Here is an 18,183-nt window from a genome sequence, read left to right on the forward strand (position 1 = left end):
GGTAATGGAGCTGACTTTCACTCATTTGCCTGCCTCTTTTTGGGTCTTCTTAAATTTCAAAAGCTTTTTCATTGCCTTTGTAGCTGCAAGAGAGACATTTTAACCAGGCTGCTGTTTTCACTTTTCTATTCACCGCAATCCATTGAAAATATTTTCAGAGCTCACCGAAAACATTTAATTAGCAGCGACTGGTGTCCAGCACTTCATAATCTTTTCCCAGCTGAACCAAATCTGCACAATTTACAATAGATCTTTGGAAAACCGCTTTTTACCGTGTGCTGCATCTATAGATCTCTCTCAATTACCCACAGTAAATTTAGGCATTGTACAAGAGCAAATTTTACAGTCCATGAAGAGATGAAGTGAAATCTAGATGAAATTCATTGTGACAGATTCTCAGTTAGTGCCCTGATGTGTCTGTATTACAGAAGATAGACATTCTATTAGCATGGAAGCTCCCATAATGGACTGTGAATCATTTCAGGTAATAGAGATGCCAACTGGAATGACTGAAAAGCACTATTGAATTCCATTAGAGCTCTTTGTTTTTAAATCAGTCATTTCTTTGTGAATATCCAACTATATACTTCTTGACCCTAGCTGAGAGTAATAATTGTGAACTAATATTACAAAACATTAATCTGAGTTACTGTTCAATTAATGTTTCTGTTGGAGGGTTATTTTTATGCTGCAAATGTGAAGGAGACTGTGGCTTGTATTACAAATATGTATTTGGACTTGAGCTAGTGCAGAATGCAATTTTCAGTTATATTTCTCTCCCCACTGTATTCAGTCTCATCTCATTAGCTGTAAAAAGACTTGGGTATTGGCTTTTCTTTTTCCAAAGTCATCCTACCAGAATAAAATAACTATAATCAACAAATCTATAAAGATAAACATTTTTATAAGGGATGCCACAAATAGTCTTCTTTCATTTAGGTGCTTGGTTAATTATCAGCAAAATAACTAACGCCATATCCTGCTACCCAAACAGCCCCACCTTATCTATCAATCACGTATGATTTATCAGACTTGATAATTGCTTGGATAATTAACACAGAATTTAGGTTTACTCAGTGTGCTGAAACCTCAGAAATGCCTGCATAATTGCCGTTTGTGTAGCAGATGAAGTTATGAATAATTCTTTTTCACATAAATATGAAGGCTGGATTGCAGGCAGCACGTATGTCCTCACCCATTGCCATTAATGCAGATATCATGTCATGCAAGTGCTAAGGCATTGTCACACGTTAACTATATGTATACAGTTAAAGTGACTAAAATACATATCTATAAAAATAAGGGGAAAATCTTTCCCTTTGTTTGTAAGTACTGCATGCTGCTTTCATGAGGAAATACGGAAGGAAGATTGAAGGAAAATTAGTCTACTCAGTACAGTGGCAACCGGATTTGAATCTCTGTAATATTCGCACATAAATCCTTGGGGAAGACTTTAAAAAGAGTAGGCTCTATATCTTCTGTCTACGATCATCTATTTTCACATCAGAATGAGCAACATTATCCTTATATGCTGGAGTATCTGTGTCTACAGCTTGAAAATGAGACTCTCCTTAATGTTGTAATGACAGGTGTAAGATTAACTTTGTTAGGTGTCTAGCCACTCATGCAAACTAAATTAAATTAATGGAACAAATTTCTCTCATAATTAAGATAAAAATTCATGTCAGCTGTAACCTTGCTGTACACTAATTATATACAAATGATTTATCATCTGCTTCGCCCAGAATATTAATCCTCAACTCATTGATAACTGCAGCCAGTGTTAAGAGATGAGAGTTGATTAACTATGACAGATTGGGCGACCACAGTACCAAGTGCCTGCACAACCAGTGAAACCAATAATATTCAAATAGCACTTCTTATTTAAAAATGCATTCCCATGGAAACAGATGCATGTTTAATGAGGGATACAGAGATTATTTCAATAACGACTGATATTGGAACAGTGGGCAGAACTAATCAATAATAATTAAGCCCTTAGCCTGGTTAAGATATGGTTCTATAAAGCAGGTTATATACACATTAGTGAGATACTAGTTCGGGCCATGTTACATATAATGTCTTCATGCATTGCTGTTACTTATTTATTTGTCCTACGGCAGAAGGTATGCATACTTTACAGATGTTAAAAAAACAATAATCTAGTTTTGGCTCCCACCAGCTCTAATAAAAAGAAGAAATTGATGCTGCCAACAGTCCTTTGAAAGTCCAAATGGAAAGTCCTGTGATAATCATGCTTTGGGAAATTTCTCTGTGAAAACATTATTCTACAAACAAAACCCCAACCAACACAAACAAAACCCAACAACTCTTGAAGCATCATCATGAAGCACAACACTCTTTGATTTCCTAGAATATGACATGATATTTTTTTACTTTAAATGAAAATTATTAAAATTGTGAAACCTTTAAGAAAAATCTATTGGTATTTTCTTTAATAGCTGATACATCTTTTGGGGAAGATTGTTAGTTAATAATGCATCCTTCAATGAATAAAAAATTATGCAAAATTCCAGACATTTTGAACATTTACAGGTTTGGGCTTGGGTTTTTTTGGTATTAATTCTGTCTCCCCAGGACAGCTTTTTTATACTAATTGCTCATTGAGACTGCAAGAATCCCTGTCAGATTGAAGAAAAAGCCCAGTCTTGTACCTAGGCATTAACAAGGCACAACCAGCAAGCTGGATGAACTAAGTAATATTGCTGTAAATGAATTATTTTCCTGAAAAGTCGGTGTGTCTGAAGCTGAGTTATGTGTGGAAAGGAAACCTAATTACTAATATAAAGCTGAAGGCAATTACGAAGTTAACACAGAGCGCAAACCTGCTATTCACACTGGACGAGCCACGTGAGGTACTGCTCGGGTTTGGGTGCAGGGGCGTACAGCCTGGTCTTCAGTGAACACACCGATGGCCAAGAGAGCCGGAGAGGGGTTCCCAGAGCCACCCCCCTAACCAGGCACTGCGGTCACAGCTCAGGCTTCCCTACTGACCAAAGTGATGGGATTCTGATGTAAAGGAACAACCCCAGGAAATTGGCTTCTACCCTACGGCTGCTCGGTGACCAGATTTTAAGAGCCACCCCTTCTCAGTCTGCTAATGCTCAGTATGAAGACACCCATTCCTTTGAAACCGGAATGGCATGTGTCACATAGGCTGCACCAGGATTGTGTTTTAAATGAGAGTTGGAGCCTATTCTTGAGCTCAGACATTCCTTAACATCCACTCGGCACCTGGCTGAACACAGGTGCTCCTGTGTAGGTAGCTCCAAAGCTTGGCTCAGATGAAAATTTGAGCTCCTACTACTGACTATAGAGCCAGCTGCGTGCCAGCCCACCGCAGAGACGGGCTGGACACAACAGATGGTGTGGTGCAGGTTTGTCAATGCTCTGCAGTGACATGGCAGGCTGGTATCGAGCAGACAAACTGGACTGCCTTCTAGAAATACTCAGCATTGCCCACAGGCGGAGCTTCAGCGGCCCAGAGAAAAAGGAGCGAAATACCAGGGCCCAGCCCTCCCAGTGCTGGCAGCCTCGGCATGTGGACAACAGATCTGTATAGACTCAGCCTCTCAATATTTGAATCACCAGCCTAGGAAGTAAATATTCTTTTTCATGATAACAGTCCTTTTCAGCCTCCATTCCCATGAGGGACTTTCTTTTTTTTTTTTTAACATTTGTCTTCTGTTCTTCAAAAGATATTAAAGTTCCACTTAAATGAAGAAGAAAATATGAACTTTATGGGAAGTAAAAATTCAAACATTTCTTTCTCTACATTTCTAGCTATTTCAGGGCTAATTGCCTTTGAATTTGTAAATGCAGATAATGAGAAGAATCATATGTATATGGAATTGAAGAGAATATATGCGGAGCAAGTCAAGTACTTGATATCCAATTTAACTTGGAGCTGGATATCAACTTTAAATAAGCAAAAAGGCCGTAAGTTTTTTTCATCATCTTATCCTTAGGGGATACAGATCTGCTATGAACCTAATCAACTACAGCACACCACCGATCCTCTACGCCAGTGCTAATGAATGAACATTTACACGGCAGAACAGAGATGCATCATCAGCACTGCAGGTCCGATGTGGCGACCAGACATTGCCCTACACATTTCTACCAAGATTCAGTGGGTGCAAAAGTTTATGTGGAAACTGCCTTTCAGGTCTTGGGATCCCAATACAGAAGCAATCATCAGTAGAAATACCTTATAATGAAAGCATAAAAGAAGTTCCCCATGTAAAATGAGTTTTCTGAGCAATTTTATATGTAGCGTGACAAGCAAACCTTCACTCCCAATGCTAACAACATCAGCTAAGTAGGTGAGCTCAACTATGTCCCCACCAAACTGGTGCACCAGTGGAGTGCCCCAAAGCAAGCATGTTAACAGCTGCGGCAGACCAGGCTGTCCTGCAGTTTTCAGAAGCACCCTTTCCAGCAAAGCAAGTAGCAGCTCCCACCAATACAAAGGTCCCATTCAACACTTTGGCCCTACAGCAAGTAGGGTTATGTAGCTGCTCCGGTGGTTGGAGCAGCTCACCAGTAGCTACTATTGCTACTATTGCTCTTTTTTTTTTTTCTTTTTTCTTTCTTCAAGTAAAGAAATCCAGGCATGAAAATAGCTACCTGTCTTTCTAGGGCATATAGGAGTTAATGGACCAACTTCAGGGGAAATGCCAACGTAGAAGACAGTGGCACTCTTTGCTTAGGAAAAGAGGTCAACTAAAAAGAAAGTAGCACTAGCTAGAGAGAAGGCACGCAGTCATTTAGCTCATCTTTTCCAGCAGAAACTCAGCATGGATGTTTGGCAATGATAGTGTCTAACTCCAGCCTTCTGGGAATGGCTAAAACGGGTCTATATTGGTTAGTGCTACCTCGGCTAACTGCTGGAGGTAGGAATTAGGAACACACCCTCATTGCTACCAGTTAGAGCTATAGCTGATAGACCTAAACTTGCTCACGCTGACACACAAAAGAAAAGACACCACCTTTGATAGAGTTCCTCCAGTTCAACAGGCACAAGGAGAAGCAGATGCCAAAAATGGGTAGTGTTCTTGTCCTAAACCTCTTTTGCACAATGAATTAATCTTACGTCAAGCATCGTCTGCCCCCTCCGCTCAAAGAAGTAAGAAGTGGGATTATGCACTGCCATCTGACTTCCCCAGCAGTAACGCTTCATTCCATTGATCAGGCTCTGCAAACAATGCAATTATTTCAGACGGGAGGGCACTGAGCCCTAGTTTTGCTACTTCCACTTATTACTGAGGAGCATCAAACTACCCAGCCATTTTCCTGCAGCCATCTTTAAAAAAGGCAATGATCTCAATGTGCTGCTAACCTAATGAGGGCTGTGTGTGACAGAGTCGTAGATACATTTTCTCACTAGCTTAATGAGGAAAGTGACAGACAGTGAAACAGTTCACACTTGAGTAATTTTCTAGTCATCAGCTACTGCAGCGTTCATGGTAGGAGAAGCCAGAGAAGGGACAGGCAGATATACAATAAATACACACTGGCTCCATTGGCCAGAATAAGTTATCAGTAGGATAGAGGTCTTGGGGCAAACTCCCTTAGGAAATTCAAACAAAAAGAGTCAATTTAAGGCATCTCTAGCAGTGCATTCAATTAAAATTAAATTTAAAAAGTAGGATCAGCTGCTGGGCTGTTAGGCCACCTGCCCAAAGGAAGAAAAAAATTAGAGATGTAACGAACCTTTACTCCTGATGTCTGCAAGCTGCTTGCAAATGACCAAATAGTACTGGCTTCTCACAACCGTCCGTTCAGCGCAAAGTCCAGTTCTCCTTCTTTGCCTCCCACCCCAAGAAGAAAGAAACTAGCAGCAGATAGCTCATTATCCATATTGGCAGCAAGTGTTTGCATGAAAAATGCTGCCCTTCTTACATTTTTAGCATACTGGCAACTTCTTCCAGTGAAATCATTATTTCTCAAGGGAATGTTACTATGAGCCAAGCCTTGGTACATCCACTGGCACAGGCTCCAGGATTGATGCCATGAGGAAACAGCAGAAGCTGTGCAGAACTATGCAGTTCTCCAGAAAGTATGTTGCTGCACCCCAGCACCTCCCACTGCCCTGAAGGTCAGGAATAGGAGTGGAGAACAGACACGGCTCAGGTGCAAGGGAAAGAGCCCTTCCCAAAGATGGGGAAACCAGCTGGTCCAAGGAGAAGTGTTTCACCTGACAATGGTGGGGTCCAGGTCTTGAAAGGAAGAGATGCCACATCAAACCTTCTCAGCCCTTCTTGATCGCTCACCTTGGACATTGCAGCTTTTACCAGTGATAAAATATTGTGCCTTGTCTTCCTTCCTTCTTCTCTCAGACCAAAAGAGAAGACATTTGGATGCTGCTGGGACAAACAAAGCAGCAGCTGCAGACAGTCCACCTGCCTAACCCCAGAGCTGTCCCCCGTGAACTGGCCTGACTCTCTAAGCAGAAGCGACGTTAGGAAATGAATATTCTTGTGGTTCCTCACCTGGATCCTTCTGCTGTGGCCCTTCCTGCCAGGCGTGGGAACCACATGTGGGCAGAGGGACAAGCCCTCTTAGCTTTCTAGCTGTGCTGGAATCACTTCATGGAGAGCTGCAGACATGTTTTAGAGGTGCAGCAATTAGGTATGGCAGAGCTCATGCTGCCCTTCCAGATCTGGTGCTGCTCTGCAGGCACTAATGATCTCCATTGCTTCTTCAGCACAGCTCTACATAGCTCCTTCATCGAGCTGCTCTGTGGGAGCTGGATGATGCCCAAAATGCCTAAAATCACCTCCTGCTGCACTAGTCACGGCTACAGTATGTCTTTGCTCAATGGGGCTGCTGGGGCAAGTACACGGGCTACAGGGTTGGTCAAAATACCTCCCAATGATCACACCAGCAACAGATGAGCCCTTGTGCAATTAAATCCTACCTTGCAAGAGCAGTCTGTAACCCCCGGACAAAGCACACATCGCAGTCTCTTCCACTGAGGGCAGGGCGGCTCTCTGGCAGAGCTTTTGTCTAGCGTTAATTAGCCAGTCCTGACAATCATGCCGTAAGTCATTTCTGCCCGGGCTTTGGTGGGGAAGTGAAGGACCTGCGGGAGTCACCAGAGGCACAGGTCCAGTTAGCCAGGAACTGAACTCAAACCTCTGGGCTCTGGGCCTCAACTCTGGCTGCTCGGCTAAAACCTGTTTACGAACTGCTGTTTTCTCTGACGTTTCTCCTTGCATGTGTGAAATCATTCCCTTTGGCTTGTGACAGAAGGCCTGCGGTTCATGAGGTGACTGGGCTCTGAGTCAGGCGCCTCTGTTCTCCTACCGCATCTGCTGCTGCTTCCCTGCGTGACCTAAGGCAAGGCATTTAAACTCATTGCACCACACGTGTTGTGTCAGAGGAACCCAAAATTGCTTCTAAACCGCTGTTGTGCCAGCGCAGCGTAGTGCAGGGCAGCGCGGTCCGGGGCTGCGCCCATTAGTTCCTGGCTGGCTCCGAACCTGGATCCCTTGGTCTGGGTTTTGTGCTCCACTGAGCTTCCCTCTACTTCTGGCTGGAGTCAGGCATCCCTTGACCACATCCCCCACACGAAGCAGCCACACGCAATCTGTGCGTATTCTGTTTTCTTCTTTTTAAAGACACAAAAGCATGCAGCCCGTGTAAATCCGAACAACTCAGGGCGCATCTTCCTTTGAGTCGCCCGACAGAGAGGACTGCAGACTATACCGCTGCTGCACAACTGGTGCAGCATTTGGGCTTAGCTTACACCTGGGGGTGAACCAATAAACACTGGGATTTTCTAAAAGGCGTAAGGAAATTAGGCGCTTATCTCTCCCTGACTTTCACTAGGGCTCAGCATTCAATGCCTTTAGGCTATTTTTCGTCTAGAAAAAGAAACTGGCATTTATGGGCGCAGCACAAACATTAAACTACTTTGAATAACTCTCCATGTGGAACTGCTCGTGTGCAATAAAAATGGCAGGTTTTTTCCAGAATAAATAATCATTCATTTCTTGAAATCATAAATCATTCACTTCTTGAATTATTTGGGTGTCAGGGGATAAACTGTTAAATCTATATTTAGTACCTAACTCAAAGTCCTGCCTGATTTTCAGAACTACTGCACGCTCTTCAGCTGGGAGAACTTGCACACCAGATCCCTCGTATAAAAGTGATTAAATTTAAACTTTCATGCTTACATTTAAAAACTCCACCCAACGCTTAAGGGTAATCTGCAAAGGAAACTGAAAATTAGTTAAAAACTGTCCTTAGCAGTTTCAAAAATTACACAGTGGAAGGCATTCCAGCTGGAAATGCGTTTTAACTAATTTTTCATAAATGTCTTCCTTGTTGTAAAATTCTGTCTTGCCCAACACAGACATCCCGGAATGTGTCATGCACTGGATCACCCAACGGAGCAACGAACCGGTCGTGTGGGGGACACCAGCCAGTTGTGTCTGGCAGAGGGGGCACCGGGACGGCAGAGAGCCCGTGGTGCAAGTGCTGCGAAGGAGAGATGCACCGTCCTCGTGCTGGGAGAAGGGAGGTGACAGCACGCTGTGTGATCCTCACCATCAACGTGCTGGGGCTGACAAGTCCGTACACCAGTTATCGAACTGCAGGCCAGGTGATTTTAATGCCCAGGACCATCCTGAATGTCTGCGTAGAAGTTTGCCCCAGTCGAGCTATGGTGCAGCATTTTTAGAGTGAAACTGTTCCATTCCCCGAGTATAGATGGACACACAGAATCTGCCAAAAAAATGTTCAGCCAACCAGGAAGTGTCAAGAGGATTTTATAGAGGAAAAAAAACATTTGAAGAAACCCGGTGGTTAAGTCAATGTTCATTTTACTTTGTAGTTCACCTTAACTGATCCTGTATGGGAGCCAAAACCCCCCGAGACAAGAAAGGTGTGCAAGGGATCTAAATGCGTGAAATGGTGGGACAAATAGCTTCTCCTCCTCTAGTAAAATGAAACAGCAGCTGCTTGTGAAAAGAATCCACGTGCCAAATCTGTAAATACGCTCTACCTCTTTTTATGCTGCTGCTATAATTAATGTAAGAACCTTTAAAATTCCTATCTGATACTTACACTTGTTATAGCAACATATTTAATTCCAGAGCTACATCTTTTAGCAGATTCTTTTACTTCATTCAAATTATTAATCGTTTAGATTCTCTCTGAAAGTCTTTCCTCCCTCGCTCCCCATGCATGCTTAACCTAATTAACTATAAATGAGAAAAAATGCTATTCACATAAAAAGAAAATGTTAACCTATAAATTATCCAGTGCTCTCTCCTGAGGCTGGCAACGCCTCCCGCAGAGAAGCTCAAACGTTGGTGCAGTATTCTTGGCTTCCTATCCAGTTTCTGCCACCCAAAATCATTTTATACAACACATTACTCTGCCATTTTGTACATCTGGCAACATTTGCTGATACTAAGTCCTCTCCCGTGTTTTCAAGATTATATGGCGAAGGATTTCCAGGATGATTAATTGGAGAGAGAAAATCATTCCTTTACATTTCAAGGAACATTTGCAGAAGACTAATGGTCATTTATGGAAATGTGGCCTCTTTATACCCATTAATGTCTTCCAGTGCTCCCTGTGGGTCACACAATTAACCACCCATTTGTGTTTCTTTGCTGCCGTCATCCCAAGTCCTCTCAGTTGTCGTCATCAGTTGAAAAATCTCCTGCTCTGCCCCAGCCAGATCAAAAGCCCACTCAGGTCTGCGGGACTGAGCTGTCTAAGGGATAGGCTCCTCGCTCTATTTCTTTCTCCTCAAAATCCACTTTTTTCCAAAGGTTCACAACTGCACTCTGCCAAATTCCACCCTGAAAAGCTTTTCCAAATGTATTTGTAAATCCAAATAAAAAGCAGAGAGATACAGTCCTTTATTTTCCCGTTCTATCCCCATGCTTTTGTGACTTTATTTGTCTCGCTCTCCAGTGGGGATGGAAAGGGCTTTGCCGTATCTAGCACAATATTGTGCTGATCCACAGCTAGAGCTCTGGAGTACTCCAGTATCTTACTGTTATTATCTTTATTGTTACCATTATTCATAATTATAACATTCGTTTCCAATGAAACCTGACGTAAGGGATCCCTGCCCAGTGACATGACAAGCGTGCGTCCCGGCACCAGGTCACATCACGGGCACCACCAAGGATGCTGGGGCCCAAGCGAAGGCTGGCACTAGGCATTTCTGGGGGAAATGGCCCTTCCGTAACATTTTCCATGGTTCCCCGCTGTCTGCCCCTATCTCCTGCCGCTGCAGGACTGTGTGTCAGCACTCTGAGGGCACCAGTAGCCCTCATCGGCCGAGGGATTCGTATGACACCGAATGTTGTCCTGATTTCTTCCCTCCAATGGAAGGAGACGGCGCCCTGACAACAGCCTCTTACCAGGACATTTGGGTACACTCTTGCTTGGAATTGGCATTTAACCAGCTCTTGGTTTAATTTACCTCCAATCTCATCGTCCAATGTTTACCCCATCCCATCGCTCGATGTTTGCCCCATGCTGCTGTCTGTGAGCTCCAAAACCGCTGTGTGTTAAACTGGGAAGGTGCTTGCGGATGAGCTAGGAGGTATGGGCTATCACACACAAATGGAGCTCTGTTCTTTCCTTACCCTATCATTATCCTTTCTCATTTTGATTTAACATAAGATTTAAAAAAAAGTACATGTATGTTGAATAAAAGGCATAGTGTTATCAAGCTATCCACACGTAAGTTGTGTTACGCTTGATAATACCATCCGTGTAACGAGCCTGGGGTCAGGAAATGAGTTCTCAGTTGTTCTACATCTGTACAACGTGAGTATTTCCTTGTGATGATCTTCAGTCCTTAAACAATCTTCCGCATTTTCAGGCCAATGCTGTCATCTCTGCTCCCCGCCGAAGGGCTGCACCCACATCCCTCCACACCTCCCGTACCCAGAGCTCAGACGCCACAAGGAAGCTGATGTTGTTTCAGACGATGGTCCCAAGCGTGTGTGGTGGTGTCACCTTCTAATGGAGATGGCCGGTGCCATCCAGAGAGGTAAAAGAGTGAGGGCAGTCAGCCGACACCGGGGCTGGGTGTGTGTTGACACCTGTGGTTTGTTACGGTTTCCTCTGCTATCCACGTAACTTGTTCCGGGTATTTTATAAAGTGCAAAATATCGACACTAGGGTTTTTGCCCTTGATATCAAAAGAGACATGAGACATACCCAAGCATAGAAGAAAATGGAGAGAGAAAGGAGAAAGGAGGGCAACACTGATAAAAACAGGGAGGAATGCTCCACCAAAACTAAGTTAAAGAAGAGACAAACTGTTTACCTGTCCATTCCCAATCCCCTGAAATTTTCCTCATTTTGATGGTGCTTGGTCACAAGCCGAGAAGAGATGGGCCCTCCAACTGTGCGGGCACAGCCTCACACCGACCCAGGAAAGAGAAATACAACCTGCTTGCCGTACCTGAATGCAGTGAATAGAAACAGAGAGGGGAAAAACTCAGGAACAAACTACTGGCATTTTGCTTTAGCTTCCTACATAGCAAAAGCATCAAGACGTGGATTTAACGAGTGTGTGTGTGATATGGTTCAGGAAACACTGTTGCCATTACATAAATAAGTTGAAATTTTTATAAGTGCACATCTGCTAAAATACCCTCATTAAAGATATATACAGTTGAGGAGAAGATAATGTCATCCAATCTTTTCTTATTTTAACATCGCTTCAGGATGATTTACAGCACTTTAGGAGAAAATGCAAAAGCCGTTCCACGTACATTCACTCAGATTTTTACCTTGATTTTCCCATAGGAAGCCCCATGCTCTTTTCCGTGGTCACTCAAAAGGCTGAACGAGGACCACAGCACCTTTCAGACAGACCCCATCAAACCCCCTATCCTCCCCACGACCTCCCTCACAGTTAATACCTGCATTTGGCTTTCCCCGCTTTCCGCCGCTGCCGTTCTCCCGTTTCCCTGCCCAGACGGAGCCCGTTCCCCCAACCCCTGGCCAAGGAACCACCACCCAGTCCTGCAATTTTCCACGGACCCCCCCTCCCGCTTCCAATGCCCGCACAAATCCTAACCGCCCACTTTCTGTTCCTGCTGAGAGCCCCTTTCATCAATGGGTTTGCAGGAATACAACCGCTAAGAATTTTAGTTAATTGGTATTAATTATAGTTAACTGTAATTAGGGGCTCATTCACAGGGGGCAGGTAGGGCTGAAGGAGGAGAAATAGAATTCAGTGTGCTCTCAACTCTGTGCACACACTTAGCTGCGCAGGGTTAATAAGAGCATCAGCATGGTTCCCAAGCACACGAGAGGTAAATAGAAGCCATTTTTCATGTTTTATTCTGCAGAGTACAGCTTTACCATGGCCCGTTTTACAAGTGAGGTAAATGAGTCATAGAAAAAGCAAGTAGCTTGACCAAGGCTTTGCAGTAAGACATCGGCGACATAGAGCACTGGAGTAACTATTTTCCAGCCCGCTTGATCCTCAGGAGAAGAAAATCTTGCATAATTTTTATTATTATTATTATTATTGCTGTGTAATAGCTACCCTCATCTCCAGCACCAGGAATTTTAGGCTAAGCTGTGGCACAGCTGCACAATTGATTTTTAATTAATCAATCCCTAATCCCTGATTAGGGGAACACAGCAAGAAGAAAATATCTGAGAGAAAACAAACTTCTGTCAGAAACAAAAATATTATTTGCGTGGCTAATGTCCTGCATCAATTTACAATTGATAAGATTCAGTAAGCAGCAGCGGAAAAAAATATTAGAAAGTCTATTAGGAGACACTTAGGTGAATATTGTGTTCCAACCTTTGAAATCCAAGCTGTGCTTTAAGATTGTAACTATCTTTTTGCTCCAGAACAAAAAAAAAAAAAAAAAAAAATTGAAAGGCACGACTATTAAGCAAGGATAAAGGTTGAGTCATAAGCAAATGTCATGTTATAGATTTACCTACCAACAAGAAGCCGGTGGGGTTCAGGTCAGAGGTTAATGAAAGACATCCAAAGGTCATTCAGTGATTATGTGAGAGCATGAGTTTAATAGGGCACAGGGACGACAGACACTGACAGAAGATTTATACCAGAGGTGATGACACCGCTACGAATAGTGCTGATAAAAAGAGCCCCAATATCGGACTGAACAGAATGATGAATGGCGCACATGTCTACTCACACTTCTCATTATAAGCTCCTTCACTCATGGTGGCACTTAGCGGCGTTTATTTACTGTGGTTTGATGGTACTGAGCAGAAGCACAGTATATCTAATACTTTAAATGTAGACTTGCCATATAAAAATGAAACAAGAGATAAGATTAGACCATTGAATAATTGCCCAGCTTTCCTGCAGAGATTATATACACTAGTGCTAACATTATTTTTTCCCTAATGTTCTAGTGTACGAACAGCTCAAGTGAATTAATTTTCTAAGGCAGAAGGTCAAAGGAAAATAACTGATAAGCGTTGTGCCTGCTATAGAATATCACTTTACAATATTCTCGCCTCCTCATTTGTCAGATAGAGAATAAGAGATAATATAATAAAGGTATATAAACATATTTTTCGTCACGCCATATTTAGTTTTAGTTGTCCCAAGTGCTATTTTTCCTTGTGGCTATTGGTAGGAAGAGGATCGGAGAAGTCAGCCAAAATGTCAAATTAAAAAAAAAAAAAAAAAGAAAAGAATAACCCTTAGGACCAAAACCAAGGAAAGCTGAGACCTGATGAATAACATGCACTGCACCAAGAAACTCCTTTTCAGACTGTTATATATTTATCAAACCACTGGAGTGTGAATTTATGAATAAGTCTTATCATCTTTCAGGCAGCAGGCACAATAAAAATTAGAACTACAGAAAATTGTGGGTATTACAAAAGGTTATTTCTATCAATTCATACGTATCTGTAGATGGGAATGTCACAGAGGAAAGTTCTGTATGTCTTTCCACTCGTACCTTCAACCAGAGATGGAGCAGTACCACATGACGTCATATTTAACATTTAGTTGGACATGGAGCAACATAAATAAATCCCTGCTCAACCAAGAGATGTTGTAAATAGCGTACGTAATTTTAAGAGGTGGAGAGACGTAACATTCTGAGCGTAGACTATCATCACTCTCCAAGATAGTTCATTTAGTTACCTCGCGTGCGCTGCCATTATTACCACTTCCAGGTACAATACATCTATATTTTATACCGTATCCATCTTATAGTACCTGAATGTCTCCCATGTAATAGAAAAGGGAGGCAGCCACAGAAACACATCGTTAATATTATTTCTGTCATTATTGTTTATTATGGTCCATACTGCAAGTCCTAGTTTCACAGAGGTCATTTGCAATTGCCTATTACAACAGAGACTCACAGTCTGGCCCTAGAAATGCTGCGGTGGCTTCTAGATGTCGCAATCATGCCACGTCTTGCGCTCAGACGTAATGAAAAGATGCTGCCTCTCCCGAAGAGCTTGCTGTCCCACGGACCTTGCCCGCGCGAGGTAAAGGCTGGGGTCTGCAGGGCTGCACGCAAGGTAGGGCATCGCTTAGAGCGTGAGGGATGAGTTCGCTGAGCACTGTGTGTTCCTGTAACGGTGCTGTGTTAGGTCTTCCATTTTTTAAAAAAGCACACATGAAAACCCTCTTAGCCGATTGCTTGTGGCCAAGTTTTAAAAAACCAGTTTCTTAAAAGAAGGCCAGTGCATCCAAGTTACAGCCTCTACCCATTTGCTGACTCTCTAATTAAGGAATGTAATGTAATTATTCAGGATGGGAGGTAGTATTTCCAATACACTTTGTAATAGTCCTTCAACACTGGAGAAATATGTGATAAACAGGAAAAAAACCTACTTGCATTTCAGAAAGAAAGAAATATTTCCTGTGTTACCTTGAAAATCCCATATTGATATCTAATATCTGGAGGGCATCTGAAGTTCCAGTTGATCCCTCAGGGTAAGGGACCTCCGATGGACTCTAGAAAACCAGATGTATGTCAGGCAGAAGATGATGAAGTGTCATGTCTAGTTAATAGACAGAAGGATTACATCGCTTATACTTCTGCTTGACTAGGAGGACTAAAAAAAAAGGCAAATGTAAATGTACATGTACATAACACCTCATCCATGTGCAGCACAGGAGACTTACGCATTGTGAAAGCCAAATGGGAACATAAGTGGTGCTGACTTCTGCAACATGGTAACCTCCAACCTGAGTGGAAGAAATGTCTTTTGTTACCGGGTCAGATATTCCAGCAATTCATACCCCTTACACGTGTCCCAAACTAGCGGTTTCTAGCACTGACTCTCAGTCGTCTCTTCCACCTATGCCCAGAGCAGATGGACATTTATACGCTTTTGCTTCAAGGACCTCACCCAGTTTTCCAATGTTTTTCAAATACTGCAGAATAATTTATCAAAAATACATTTAACCACCATTTCCCAACAGCAGGGTACTTATCCTTACTTAATTACTTCATGCAATCAGTTTTATCTCACAAGGCTTTACACTGGGCTAATCACTACAAATTAATAGAAATACATCAGCAAGGCCACCTCCATTAAAATACAATGGGGGGGGGTGTTTACACTCAGATATAGGAAAAGCGATGAAAAGGCAGGAGGCAGAATGGTTTTTCTTTACAGGTCTGTAGTCATCAGTGACGCGCTGTCATTCGGCGTGTTTTATTGTCCACTTGAGTCAAATGAATAGAATGGTCTAATGGAAGCCACAGTGTTTCCAGATAGACAGCGTATTTGTTACTGAGGCAGACAGTAAAACGTTAGTAAAGCACCTGAAGCGTCTCCACGCCAAATAAGAATGAGATTTCTTACTTATGAATAGGAAAAATAAAACTTGAATGACAATCCTTATTTATTATGCAGCAAAAGAGAAAGCCAGGGCAACTGAAATTCTGCTTATAGAGCAAATAGAAAATGTATCACTTTTTTCTAGCATGGCCACAAGAGACCAAGTTTCATCTGAAGATATAAGATGTAAGATCATTGCTGGTTATGAAAGTAAGATCACTTTTTCTGAAGCAGCAGAAATTCACTGATGACAAAACATTACTCATTTTGGCCCGTGTTCTGGTTACAAGCACGTCAAACTACTTCTAAAGTCTCTAATAATATAGAGCTAAAATTTCCTAACTAGAATAAAACACGATCTTTATTCTGCTGCACCACAAATGCTGGAAAATATTGAGCTAAGAGTCAAGAAATTGTATAAGCAGATTACTTTCAAAAAGACCGGTGCACGAAATTCCCTTATTTTTTGTTATATATTTAGCAACTGACATGTGGCTATGAATTTACTTGGAATGGAAGATCTTCATACGCCTCTCAGGAAGCACATTCGAGAAAAATGACAGTGAACTGCGGAGAAGCTGGTGCCCTTTTGCAAACTAATTATGGTATTTGGAGTCCGGCATCTACCCTGGAGATCCAAACCCAAACCAAATGAATTATCAGATAATCGAATCTGCTGGATTTAGATCAAATCTCTATAAGAACTGATTGCTAATTGTAAGTATATGCATGTATATATGTGCGTATCTGTATGGACAATATTTTTTACTTTAACACTCTCTATGAATTTAATTAATTTAGTTCTTGAAAAAGCTTTCTTCCGAGAAAAGCCAGAGAAGAAAGTATTGTGACAACAGCCATAAATCCACAGCAGAAGATCTGCTGGGTAAGTGGCGCGGGGCACAAGTTGTAATATTTTTCTGTATTTAAAGTATTTGCGTTCACTTTGGGTACGTGTGTTTATCTTTATGCAAGGCCTGGCCTGCTCAGAGTACTTCAATTCCTGGGTAATGGAAATACCATCAGAAGCCTGAATCTCATCATCTTTTTTCATAAATGAATCACTGGAGCAAAAAGAAGAAGAAGAAAAAAAACTACAACAAACCCACTAGGAATAACACAAACACAATATTGAGATTGTATTTGTCTCTCTGCAATGTGAAGGCCAAATTCTTCACTGGGGTAAATTTACAATGCCAGCAGAAAGTCAGGTCCAAAATGTGTAGCCTGGGAGTAAAGGGATACGACAAAATCCAGGAGCCAGTTGAGGCTGCTCGTGGTTCAGTGACCCACACAGCCGGGTACCTGTTTTTCAGTACACGTGAAGTCCTACGTACTTTGGTTCAACTTCTCTGTAAGAATTCTACTAAAATAGGCAAGAATTGAAAAAATCTTCCTCTTCAAACCTTTTTAAACCTTCCTCATTAAACCCATAAACTAAACCATTAAATCATCCTCATTAAACCCTCCACCTTAAAAAAATATGGAGAAGGGCACTAATTCTGTTAATAGATCCATTTGCCGTCACATTAAAATATAAGTTTAGGAGGTTCATACCTCATGTTCTGGTTGTAACATCACATCTTACACAACACGGCTAAATCCCTGCTTTCATCAGAAAAGGACAAGTTGAAGCAGTAGCCCAGGAATCCCGAACAGCCCAACAACCGGTGGGTCGCTATAGCAGAAAGGGACAATTCTTTATATTTTCACAGAGATTATAGCTAAAGCAGTAAAATAATAAGGAAGGAGGAAAAGGGTTTCAATGGTTTAGGCCTGAAAACTCTACAATACAAATTCCATTTATATTACTTTATATTATGTTCTTCTCCAGCACATGGCTTTCTGGTGTTGCCTCTGTTGATTCTGAGACTAAGAAAAAAAAAAATAAAAAAAAATAGCGTTGACTCAGACAATTATTAATCCTTCTTGTCTTTTCGTAGCTTCAGGGAGAGTTACGTGGAGCTGATTGCTAGCTATCGCTCTGTTTATGCCCATGTTCCTTGCACAATCAGGTTGCCAAACACCAGATTTGCTTTTCCCGTGCCAAGCTCGCTGCGGCTGGATGTCCTGTGCCAGGAGGGTTCCCAGGAGAGCACCGGTTCTTGCTGCAGGTGTCTGGTTTGCAACCTGCCTCTTGCTCTAGGACTTGGCGTCGCCGGCGTGTGATCCATCTACCTGGTGCTCAGCAGGTCACGGCACGGAGCTGCCAGCGCAGGAATTTCTGGCCGCTTTGGTATAAAACACCCAGGAGGGGCCAAAAGCGTGTCACGAATATAGGGTGAGACTTGACAGCGCTATGCTGCTGACCTCTCCCCTTTACCAGGCTCTGGTAGCCCATTAACAACATCCGGGGGAGTG

The sequence above is a fragment of the Grus americana genome, chromosome 6 (assembly GCF_028858705.1).
Source record: "Grus americana isolate bGruAme1 chromosome 6, bGruAme1.mat, whole genome shotgun sequence".
NCBI lineage: Eukaryota > Metazoa > Chordata > Aves > Gruiformes > Gruidae > Grus > Grus americana.